Source organism: Haemaphysalis longicornis, unplaced genomic scaffold, assembly GCF_048455015.1.
Source record: "Haemaphysalis longicornis isolate Haplotype H1 unplaced genomic scaffold, Haemaphysalis longicornis Haplotype H1 scaffold_13, whole genome shotgun sequence".
NCBI lineage: Eukaryota > Metazoa > Arthropoda > Arachnida > Ixodida > Ixodidae > Haemaphysalis > Haemaphysalis longicornis.
The window spans coordinates 64,274,520-64,287,408 of NW_027526233.1; positions in this window are offsets into that span (position 1 = coordinate 64,274,520).

Here is a 12,889-nt window from a genome sequence, read left to right on the forward strand (position 1 = left end):
CTTGTAAAGTGTCATTTGCGTTTGCCGTTTAGCTGCTCCCGAATGACATTTTAGCCGAGTGCACTCTGTGCAAGTGCACTTAAATAGGCACGTTTAACAGGGCTTTAACACTTTTCGGAGGTCCTTCCTTGCCGTTTCTAGCCACGGACGGCAAACTCCTCCGTGGAGACCATTCACGGCTCCAGTGTTGGCTCAACTTTTGCCGGGAGTGTTTGTCCCGTGCACTCTTAGATGCCATGAAAAAACGTGTTGCACCCCGGTCTGCGTCTGTGGCAGCTTGCTTCAGTTTTTGTGGTGTTCACTTATGACAGGCACCATTTTCCCTCTGTGTGAAAAATGCCCTCGCTTTATTTTGACCAGCTGGTGACTTTCTGTCTGCACATAATATGCCAGCAGTTTCAGGAGCTCAGCATCGCCCCCAAAAACTCTGCCCACCGCCTCAAAGTCAATGCTTACTCGTAATGCGCTCATTTGATTCGGCATATGGCGAACTTAGCCCCTCAAGTATCCAACTGAATATAGAGTAGAGTGCGAATAGGCTATTATTATTGCTCCTGGGGTGACAACGCGCCTCTCGTGTCATGACCTTCCAGAAGTGGTCGGCTCCAAGAAGAAGGCGAACTCAGCAAGGAAGGAGAAACAACATTTCCGTGCAACTGCAGAGCAAAGCTGTACAGTATCTTTACAACTGTGCAGTAGAAATACAATGTGCAATTTATTCGTGCTTTCTTTTTCTTCCTAGGATTGCTTTGTGTCATGGTGCACCACTACAACACGCTTTGTCGCAAAGCCAACTAGCTGATGAATGCCCTGCAGCTCTCAATATATAATCTTTGTGCCGCTGCTGAGCACGAGGATGCGGGTTCGACTCCTGGCCGCGGCGGCTGCTGCTTTTCTGATGGAGGCGAAGAGCAAAAATGCCCGTGCGTACGAGATTTCGGCGCACGTTAAAGATCCCCAGGTGGTCAAAATTAATCTGGAGCCCTCCACTATGGCGCGCCTCATCGCCTGCGTTGCGTCGGCGCTTTAAAAGCCTACAAGTCATCAGTTAATATATAATCTGGGCATCTTAGAGAGGACAGTGAAACTGGCCGCTAAACTTGACTTTATCATTTCGCTCAGTTGTATAAACCTGTAATAATTGATTGACTGTGCAGTTATAAGCAACTCACAGTTCGCACCTGCTGTCAATACAGGGGCCCTGTGTGGGAGAAGTATGGTTCGAGAAAACGGCTGCTGTGACTCTTGCTGTGTTGAAGCTCTGCTGAAAAAAAAAACAATCACTTAACGTTGGACTGCTCAAACAACTACAAAGCCATGGGAAGCACGTATCAGGGAACAGGAAAACCGCGCGAAAAGAGAGCAGTAGCAGTCAAGAGGACCCACAGGTGGCTGTCGACACAAAACCCTCAGACCACGAAACAGGAAAGCAAAAGATCATGTTTCTTTTCGTCAGTACTTGTCTGCGTATAATTGTGAATAGTCTGCCCTGTTTTGAGGTTCAGAATGAACCAACTGGCCCCGCTGGAGGCATTAATGCAGCACATAATGAACAACTGTCAGCTGCAGTTTCACCAGTACAAATTTAGTTCTTTCTCTGTGGCCTACGTTCAGGCTGCCAGGCAGTAATTGCAAAGCCCAGGTTGCAACCACTTCAGCCAATGAGGGAAGAGCCTCTGCACTTTCACGTGAGCTGTCTCTCTCTCAGAAGCCATGCCCGGGAATCGGGGCTGACTGAGAGCGCATCCATCGTCCTGGAGTTAAGAGGGTCCGCATCCGACGGAAACGGCCACTCCGACAGCTGGAGCAGGATGTCCACTCGGAGGTGAAGGAGGACGACGACGGCACCAACACCGCACCCGGCCCCGCTCTGCAGAGGGTGGAACAGAAGATGCAGTGGTCGCGCAATGCTGGGACGAACGCCGTCAAAGACATCATACAAGTTTGGTTTGTGGAAAAAGCCACTTTGTCCCGATAGCAATGACTCCAAGTGTATCGCAAAATTCACACAAATAATGGTGACTGGCAGCCACTGGCCTAACTAAGCCCCCTCCAAGAAGCATCCCTGCACAGTTGCCATGGAGCCACCAGTTCCATTTGATCCCATCGCTTCAATGCCAACGTGCAGTTACCACTCATAACTGCATCTATAGGGCCGGCCCATACTATTACATTTGAAAGTTCGCCCATATTTCTTGTTTTCCCTTTTTTTCCCGTAAAAAACCATCTTTCATGGCTAGAATAGAGCCCACTGAGTTATCGAGCAAGAACTAGTTTGTTCAAAAGTAAAGCAGGTTGTATTTTGTGCTCATGGTCCCTTAAAGGGACACTGAAGTGAATTTGTCAAGCTCCCGTTTTTGCTTGCACTGTGTAGACTGGCTCAAATTAGCACACTTTTCATCATTTATCCGGTTGACAAATTGGTAATTATTTTACAAAGCGCAAAAGAAGAAAAACTACCATGCGCGGTTTGCGGCGGCCGCACCAACTAAGGCTGTGACGTTGAGAGGAGGGGCGCCGTGATTGGACGATGCCCAAGGTTATCAATCACACAAGTTTCGGTTTCGGTTTCGGTTCTGTAAAACATAACCAATGGCGTTGTTGGATGGGCATTCTCAATATCTCAGTAATCATCGTACCGCGCTTCTGCCATGTTGTCGGCTGTAAAATGCACAAGATAAGCCTCCCAGGACGGCTTGTAGTCGTAGCATTCACTAGCCGAGACCTACGCAGTGCATGAACGCCCTCCGCGTACCCGCAGACGCCCAAATGTCATGCGCTTTTCCCCCATATTTGGAGCTTGCCTCCCTCATGCCTGTATCGTAAAAAGCGTGTTCGCACCAGGCCAAGGGTCTGTTCACACTGGCCTGTGCCCACTGCCTGCAAGCAGTCGGTGCTTATGGCAACAGCACGCCAACGAGAACTCGCTAGGGCGCCAGTGCCAGCCTGCGCGCGTTTTGTGAACTAGTCCGTGTAGCCATGAACGTTGCGGCCCAAAAAAAGGTGAACTCAATATAGAAAACATCAGCGGAAAACAAAAAAGGGGGACGCGGCTTTCAACTTCGGAAAAATGACCAAAACATCGTTTTTTTGAAACCCGCATATTCGGCTTCTATGTTTCCTATTCTGTGCGTCTGCAAAGTTTTTACGCTGAAAAGCGTCGCAAAGTGGCATAAAAAAATACTTTTGTCAGGCGCGGTGACAAACTATCAGCGCAAAAGGGCGAAAAAACGGCAATTTTCGGAGCGCTCTATCTCCGCAACGGTGCCACCGGGCGCGGCCATTTTGATATGGTTAGATCGGCCGAGCGATCGTTTTTCCGGTTCCGCTCGTCTCTTTTATCTTCGTTCATTCACAAACGCACAAACGGCAGAAAAGAAACGACGCACAAACGAAGCTAGAAATAAATGCTGAAGCGCTATTGGTCCTCCGGTCGGGGCGCAGAACGTCGACCCTCCTGATTGGATGTCGCGGGCGCAACGCAAGATGGCGGCCGCCTGAGCTGCGTAGCGAGCGGATTGAGTTCATTTTCGCCGCTTCGCTCGGCCGAGTTTCTGTTCAATCTGTGGTATTCAACACGGACGTTATCGCGATGGGAATGCCAGAGATAACGAGCCAGATTACGGGGAGTTGTGTGGCTCGAAAGGCGGAGGTCATCGAACGCTTCGTGGTGCGCGTGACTCTACCGTCGCCAGACCCCGGAGGGTGACGCGGTGTGCGCGCTTGCGATAGCGGTTCGTGAAGTGAACTTTTAGTCGGATTTGCGATGTTTACACGCTTAGTTAGTGCTGTGTTTTGACTGTGGGCTCGCTAGCCTTGAGAAAGAAACGGCGGACGCGTCAAACGCTGCGGCGCGCACGGCATAGCCGACGCGCATTGGAGCATCACATGACTGGGCAACCGGTTACGATTGAACGCCAGTAGTTGTATTTAATGCCTGCGACGTTAGTTTTAATCTTAAAAGCGACCTGACCAGCCATATCAGGTATAATCAAAGCTCGATATGTCGCGGTAAGCGTGCGCTGCGATGCGCGCGAGCCATATCGCCTTTCTTGCGCAATGTTTCCCGTGCACTTGTAATTTGCATGCAAACAGGTTTGAGTTAGTAATATAGGAATAAAATATGCTCTCTGCGTTAAAAATGTACGTTACTGTGGCAGCATTTAACAGTGATTTTTTTAGGGAAATTATTGATACCACTGCTCAGGGCATACTGGCTGTGCTGCGAGGAATATTGGATGCCTTGAATGTCAAAAGCAGGGTGTCGAACCCGAACCGGAACCGAACCGAAAACCGGAACCGAACCCGAATTTTTACCCGGAACCGGAACTGAACCGGAACCATATTTTTTCCGCCATTTTGGAACTGAACCCGAACCGGAACGAATTGAAGGAACCGTTCCGAACCGGTTCCGGGGCCTCAAACTGTGATTTCTAGTTTTCCATCCCGGAACCCTACCTTGCATCCGAAGATATTTTTACCATTCGCCAGACGCCACCATGCAATATTTTGCATAGTCTGCAGTTCCCAAGGCCCACAAGGTTCTCATCTTATTATTACCCTAAATTTAATGTATAGTCCGTATACACCATTAGTTTGCTTTAGGTATTGCCCATCTCCCCAAATTATCTTTTTGCATTTACAATAAGTTAAGTTAGAGCACATATTCCGTGGCAACATATCATGGGGTATTCCTTATGGTTTCTATCTGCAGTGTGTTTAAAATCGTGTGAAGTTTTCACGTTGGTTATTCGAATGCATCCGTGTCCGCTTGTGAATGCCTTCAGGGACCCCATCAACAATAAATCCGTATCTTATACTTATTTTAGTTTCAGTGGACACTTATATAAAAACAGCACAGAGACACAAACACTCAAAGTTCTCTACGTCACCATCACTTTTTCTTGTACAGTGCCGTTGTGTCCTTTGGTTACTGCCCTAGGAGAACATAAGAATTGAAAAAAAAATAGGGGCCTTCTCATCTTCACTTTTAAAGTAAATGCGATAGCATTTCGATGCATGGATTTAAGTCGATTAACGTGGATTAGTGGGTAGACTAGGGTGGTTTAGTGAGATGAGTGAATGAACTAATGTGAATTAGTGGGACTGCGGTGTTGAATTATATGGATTAGAGGAAATAGCGGGTCAGTTAAGGCGGATTAGAGGGTTGGACCAAACATGATATATTTGGGGACCTTTGCATTTCTAAATTTTGCAGCGTTCTCTTTCTCGACCAATCAGGAAATTTAGTTACGCACAAAATAGCCGGAAAGTTATGTGTCGACCACCTGAATGCTATAAAAGGCCTTTTTTATGTACGTATTACGCTCTTAGGTTATCTCTTGCGTAAGATTTACATCTCGCAATAAAGTTAAAAACTAATTGCCTAATGCATGTCTTATATTCACCAAAAGGTTCTCAAAATGTGTATATATATAAGGTAAGACTAGGAAGCAACTAAACTGAAAGAGAAAAAAAAGGAACGATCAACTGGTTTGATGCGAAAGACACCCGATAGCTTTCTCCGATACCTTCTCTTTCTTCGTGCTACCGTTCTGCAGCCTTCCACAGATGTAGCATCTCAACCCCCGAACACAGCCCCTTCCAAGCTGAGGAAGAGGCGATAGCACGTGCGCTTAGCCAAAGGGCCGCCAAAAGTCTAATAACAAATTCTTATCAGGCGTGGCGCAACTTTGCCAATAGTCTATTGCATGTTACGACAATTCGAATGAACAAGCAGAGACCACCAACGAGAGAGAGAGAGAGAGAGAGAGAGAGAGAGAGAGAGAGAGAGAGAGAGAGAGAGAGAGAGAGAGAGAGAGAGACTCTTTAATGTGGGCTGGAGAGGTCAGCTCTGCTAGCGGCAGTGCTTGCTACGCCAGATGGGGATGATTACAATGCAGTGAATTAAGTGAATGTGAGAGATCGGGAAAGCAGCAATAGAGAGAAAAAAAAGTTCAATAAAAATGGCACGCAATGTAGTGCAAGGAAAAAACTCGAAATAAAGTTAAGGAAAAGAGATAAAAATTGAGCGAATGGAGCCCAGGAAGCGCAGAGCGCCTAACAAGAAAAAGCAGTCAAAGAGCACACGACGACGCAAACGCGTACAGACGTAGCCATGCGCATAGTGGAAGAATTACAAAGTTTTGTCTAGTCCTAAATCTCGCAAAAAACGCAGAAGAATTTTTGCCCCTAAATATGAGTCATTTTTGTTGTCCCAGGGTCCAAGAAAGTGACACAACTGAAGGCTTGCTCCGCGTCGAACACGAGACAGGCAGCTCGCCGCTGTAACTCGCGCAGGTGAAAATCGCGGGCATATACACAACACGTGCTCGGTAGTCTCGCGCACAGCGCACGTGGGGCACAGTGGTGAATCCTCCCACCCTATTTTGAACTTGAAGCTTCGGGTGTAAGCCACGTTGAGACGCAAACGATGCAGTACACCTTCAGACGCTTTGCTTAGGTCGGGTGGAACACGGAATTTACAGAAAGGGTCAATTCCATGTAGAGGTGGATATCCGCTGCGAGGGTGCTGCCACTTCAACATTTGCTCTCTCCAACCAGTTCGATAGATAAGGGCACAACCATCCTCTCGAGAGAAAGGAAGCTGTGTCGTGTTGCGCAGAGAGTGGCCAGCGCTGGTGGCTGCATCAGATATTATATTTCCTTCTATTCCCGAATGACCAGGAAGCCATTGAAGCACGATGTAATGGCCCGCGTGCACTACCGCTGTGTGGATTTCACTGATTTCACACACAAGCTGACTGCAGTGGTTGGACAGCCTTCTTAGAGCTTGCAGAGCACCCCGTGAGTCTAAGAAGATCACCCATAATCGAGCTTGATGTGCACCAATGAAATGAAGGGCAGCCCTTACAGCCGCTAGCTCAGTAGCGGTGGATGATGTTTTGTGGCTCAGTTTTTTCCTGATTGTGCACTGGACCGACGGAATCCAGACGCCAATGGCAGATGATTCTTCGGTCACTGAGCCATCCGCATAAACGTGAGTGTGGCTTGCGTATGCGGTAAATAAATACTCAAGTGTGAAAAACTTCAGTGCAGGTGCGGGCATGGACGACTTTTTGCTTATTCCGGGAATTGTCGTTATTATATCCCATGGTTCAAGTAACCACAGTGGCAATGCTGGATTCACAGGTCGCTGGAAATTTGCTGGAAGCGAGTCTTTTACATGGGATGCAGTGGTGGCTGCCAGATGATGCGCATGGCACCGAGTGCCGTGGCGTAGTGACGTTCGAAGGCACTCTTGATGTTGAAGCACTGACGCAGAGAGGCACCGAGCTTCCCGAAGTGTTCCAATTGTCGACGTGCATTTGGGAAGACCCAGGCACACGCGTAGAGCTCTCGCCAGCACTGAACCTATGACCTTCAAATTTGTAGAAGACAGTTGATTCAGGGCCGGCAGGCTGTAGCGGAGAAGGCCGAGAAAGAGTGCTTGATAGAGTCCAAGAAGAGGGGACACGGAGCATCCCCAAGATTGTCCACTAAGCATGCGCAAAATGCGCACAAAAGACAAAAGCCTTTCTTTCAGCTGCCGGATATGAGGAGTCGAAGACATTGAGCGGTCAAAGACGACGCCGAGAAATTTGTAACATTTGACATAGGGTATCTGCGTACCTTCTACACTGAGCGTGTATCGTGAGACGTAAGGCCGAGTGAACGCAATCGCTGCGCACTTGTGAGGGGAAAAGATCAACCCGCAGCATCTCAGGTACTTTCGCATCGCCAGGATCGCTCTCTGAAGTACGGCACGAATGTTTCGGCGGTTTTTGCATGAGGCCCAGATGCAGATGTCATCTGCGTACAGCGAAATATTGACGCCTTGGGGAAGAACCGTTGACACGCGTATAAGGCATATGCTGAAAAGAGTCGGACTCAAGACGCCGCCTTGAGGAACTCCATGTGTGACAGGATGCTCGGTCGTTGCGCCATCACTGGTGACCATATAGACGTACCGATGTTGTAGGTAATCGCAGAGCCACTGGAACATACGTCCTCGCAGCCCTACGAACGTCATCTCTCTTCGGATAGCTTCGTGTGCCACGCTGTCAAACGCTGCCTTGACGTCCAAAAAAGACAGCTATGGTGATGTTTCCAGCTGCTTTTTGTCGCGAGATGAGTATTTTTTTGTAAGTAAGCTTTAAGTAAGTAAGTAAGTAAGCTTTTTGTCGCTTTAATAAGTAAGCATTTTGTCGCGAGGGAAAGTATGTTATCCGTGCTGCTTCGTCCTCTCCTAAATCCAGACATCTGCGATGGATAAACACCTCGATTTTCAAGGTCCCAAGCAAGCCGTTCTGACACCATCTTCTCCATCACCTTGCCAATACAACTTAAAAGTGCAATTGGCCGGTATGAATCTATATTGGTTGCCGGCTTGCCTGGCTTAAGGACCAAAACGATCCGGGCGACTTTCCAGCTGGCCTCAAGGCGCCCTCTCTGCCACGATTCGTTGTACACGGAGAGGAGCTGATAAAGAGCCTTTGGGCCCAAGTGGCGTAGAGCCAAATACGTGGTGCCATCAGCGCCAGGGGAAGAAGACAAATTGAGATTATTCAACGCCCTGGTGAGCTCTTCAATGGTGAAAGTTTCGTCCATCAGCGTCGCGTTTGTGGTGGAGTGACAAAACATGGACACCTCCGAGATCACAACGTTGCAGGGAGAAGTGGTGATCTTCATGCAAAATTCTTCTGCAACACTCACTTCACTAACGCCCTTCTGAAGAGCAACCGTCGAGAACGGGTGAAGTGGACTTGACGGGGTTCTTAAGGTGCGAAAAATTTTCCATATACGTGTTAGTGGCTTTCGTGGATCCAGCCGAGAGCAGAACTGGCTCCAGCGCAGTTTAGCGAGCTTGCGGAAGTGCTTTTTGACATGTTTCTGCGCACGTCTAGCAGCTCGAATATCGTCCGGAGACGACGTCTTGCGTGCTCGCCGCTCTGCTCTCCTGCGAAGGGCGCGAAGGCGCTCGTACTCACTGTCTATCGCTGATACTTCTTTGGGAAGCAAACGACGTCTCTCGGACGCAGCCCTCGCGTTAGAGATATCGTCAGCAAACTTTTCATGTGTAGTAAAAGTCGCACTGCCATCCTCCAGGATACCTCTAAACTTCTCCCAATTCATGCTGCACGCTGTGAGTTTTTGCGGACCACCACCAATTCCCTTGATTACTGTGTAAGTTGGAAGATGGTCACTGCCGAAGGCCAGCCAGGATTGTATGGGCACCAGCTCATCATGGCATCGCCGGCAGACAAGATCACCAACCTCGTGGCTGGACATTTGACCCGCTTAGCCAGCGCTGATGAAGCCGAGCCCGAGCGCATGCATCGTGTATACATACCAGGAAATTAATTAGCACTATAGGCTTTCCCGTAGAATGCATTCCTTCCCGCACAAATCGCTAGCGAATAACCTTCATTGACTCAGCTATTCAGTGACTTCATTGACTCAGTGACTTCATTGACTCAGCTATTATCTTTCGTAGAGCCCAACCGCTTTCACCTGTCGCTGAAGTGCCATTTAGCAAGTTCCTATCTCCGGTGGTTCCCTATCCAATGCCGTCCTGTACACGGCGTCCAATGAGTCATTAAAGCCGTTCTTTCTTTCTAACTGGTGCGTTAGCATATGAAAGATGAGCAGAAGGAAATCGCTTTAAACGCCACCAGCCACGCTTGACAGTCGGAGGTTGACGCCGACGCGGGACTGTTTTCGACTTCTAGCAGTGCTAATGGTTTCGTGTTAAAGGTAAAGCGCCGTTGAAACAAGGGGTACATGAAAAGCGTAGCAGACCAATCAATTTATTTAAATGCAAAATTATTTGGCTCATTGTGCGAAAAGGGGGGTGCATGCGCGCATGCGTGCCTAGACATTTGGTGGAACCAAAAAAGATGTTGGGCGCTCAGGCTCTCCTGCGCGCCAAAAAGACTTCCCGCTCGCAAGTAAACTACCTGCCTGCCTGGCTGCCTGCCAGGCAGGCGATTCCTGCGAGAATGCGTGATTTCGGGACGAGGGGCGGCCCGCCACTAGAAGCCCGGGCGGAGAGAGGAGGCGGCGGAGACGCAAAATACTGTGCCATGTGACACTCCAGGGTACTAAAACATTTCTGCAGAAATTCAAACAATTATCTACTAATGCGTAGCATTCCTATACCGCTTGTCCTCAGTGTGAGTTTCTACAGCCAATTTTTTGGTCTTTATAAATCCTGTCCAACCAATTATCTCAATTGACGCTGTTATAATTACAAATGGAATATTCGCGAGATCTCCAATATTGTGGAAATGCAGGTAGTTCTACGGTTTCCCATTTTCCTTAACTGCTTAATATTTTTCTTATTTTATAGTTTTTCGAAATTTTGTTCGACCAGTTATTTCCATTTGCACAATTATAACGATTACATTTGTAACTCGCGAAATCTGCCTTATTGTGGAAATGCAGGGTGTTATACGGTTCGCCAGTTTCCGCAATTATTTTACATTTTTTTTATTTTTTACATTTATAAATTTTGTTCGACTAATTATCTCCATTTACCCTATATAACGATTTCAGGTGGAAATTTCCCGAAATCCTCATTGTTGTGGAAATGCAGGGTGTCACACGGTTTGCCAGTTTCGGTGATTACTTTTTTTATTTTTTAGTTTTTCATAAATTTTGTGCGACCAGTTATCTCCATTTACGTATTTACCCGATTCTAACGCGCACTTTTTTCCCGAAAAAATAGGCCGAAAAATTGCATGCGCGTTAGAATCGGGTACTGCTGAAACACCGGAAATTTCGTCCCAGCCATCGCCATCGCCATCTCAAGATGGCGCCAAAGCTTTTAGCAACGATTTTTTGGACGCAGCAAGAATTCTATAGCAGTCACCCTAGGCGCCTAGGTTTTTCTATCGGCGTTCACACAAATCGTCAAATCGTTTCACTTGCGCACTTGATAGCAGCAATGGCAGCAGCGGCTCCCACGCGTTCAAAACGAGCGGTCGGCTGAAGCGTGTACCTCTGGAGAGGCTCTCGGGATGGGCGTGCGAGTCGTGGGCCATGATCCCATCGACCATGTTTGAACGTTCGTTCAGAAGTGTGGCATCGCGAACGCGCTTGAAGGCACCGAGGCCTAGATGTTGCGGTCAGCGGAGAGCGACGAGGAGTGAGATGAGTGAGATTGCTTCGGGAAATAAATCGCCGGTTTCTCTCGCATTCATTTGTATGGGTCACAAAGTCCCGTGCGCGTTACAATCGGAGGTGCAAGTTCTTTCGTTTTTTTTTTGCCAGGAAAATTGGGTGCGCGTTAGAATCCGGGGCGCGTTAGAATCGGGTAAATACGGTACGCTATTATAGCGATTACAGATGGAACTCCCGCGAAATCTGTATTTATGTGGAAATGAAGGGGGTTACACGGTCCTTGCTGTGGGCAAAGAATGGTGCGCATTAAAACGATTGTGGACGGTCGGGTCGTCTGCTTAGTAGGACGGGGCAATAGGCAGTCTGTAGGGAGGCTGCCCATTACCAGAAGATTCTAGCGAAGATGCCCCGAGTGGGAGGCGTCGGAGGAAGCCGTGTGCTGCCTACAGGTCTAGAGGCTAACTGTTTGCCTTCCAGAAGACTGTGGTGAGAACGCATTATTTGGAGACGATGTGCGGCCCGTCACTTGTCGGCGAAGGGAGTGGATCACATGGCTGCACAGTGGCTGCGTAGAGCCATGCTTTAGAGCGCAGCCCTTAAGCACCCGCTCCTGTGGTTTCGCGTAGTCCCTCAGTGTTAGACTCGTTGTAAACGAGAGAACGAAGACGCCACCGAAGATAGACCTGGCAGGAAAACGGAGGTTGCAAGTATGACGAAAGTGTAAGGGGGAGGGCGTAATTCCGTGACCGTGCGCAGGGTTCGTACGGGCTTCAAAAGCAAAAATTCAAGGGTTTTCAAGGACTTTCAAGGACCAGAAAACACATTTTCAAGGCCCCCATCTAATGTTTTACCTGGGATTATTTATAACTTTTTTCAACACAATGCAAAATTTTCTTATTGCCCAATACCTAAGCACATTAGTACACATTTAGATAGGCGCTAACAAGTTCGTGAATGCTCCCCCAGCTTTATTTCTTATTTCACAGTTGGTATTTAGAGGTCTTGCTTTTTTTCTTAGTGTTTTGCTGAGGCTGTTCGATTTCAAAACTCCATTAATGTTGTCTGCATCTTCTGCTTTGTCAGCAAGAGTATCTGCTGAAATTAAATCAGCAAGTGTTGCTGCAAGGTAGGACAAACTATGTACACGTCCACCATTTGCACGTAAGAGCAAACGCAGATGGAGTGTATGAGGCACAGCAAACAGGCAATGAGCAGCCGTCCACAGACTAGATGGGCAATGCAAGATAAAGAAGAGAAGCCAGCTTTCACTGGATTGTATCGTGACATGGATTCTATTGAGGACTGCTGCTCTCAATGTTGCCTCGTAATAATGACAATCCACCAAACTCTTAATTTCACGCAATGCACTGAAACTTGATTGTTACAATGTTTCTGTACATTTTTAACACCTAAAATCCACGACAAACACTTCAAATTCTTGAGAAAAGACAGGGCCATTGGTTCTCTCCAGAAAAATCAAGGGTTTTCAAGGACCCTTTAAAAATTCCAGGACTTTCCAGGCCTTGAAATTGACACTTCTAAATTCAAGGGTTTTCAAGGTTTTCAAGGACCTGTGCGAACCCTGCGTGCGAGACGTGCTTCACAGTGGCGACCCCTTACGAGATAACCACAGAGTATGCCGCGCGCCGTCGTGCATTAGCTGATGACGCGATCACTTCCTGAGGCACAGCATCTATGCGCCGTCGCCGAGAAGACTACAGTTTGCGCTGCACTCAAATTTCGCATTAGTGAGTGTGGTAATGGT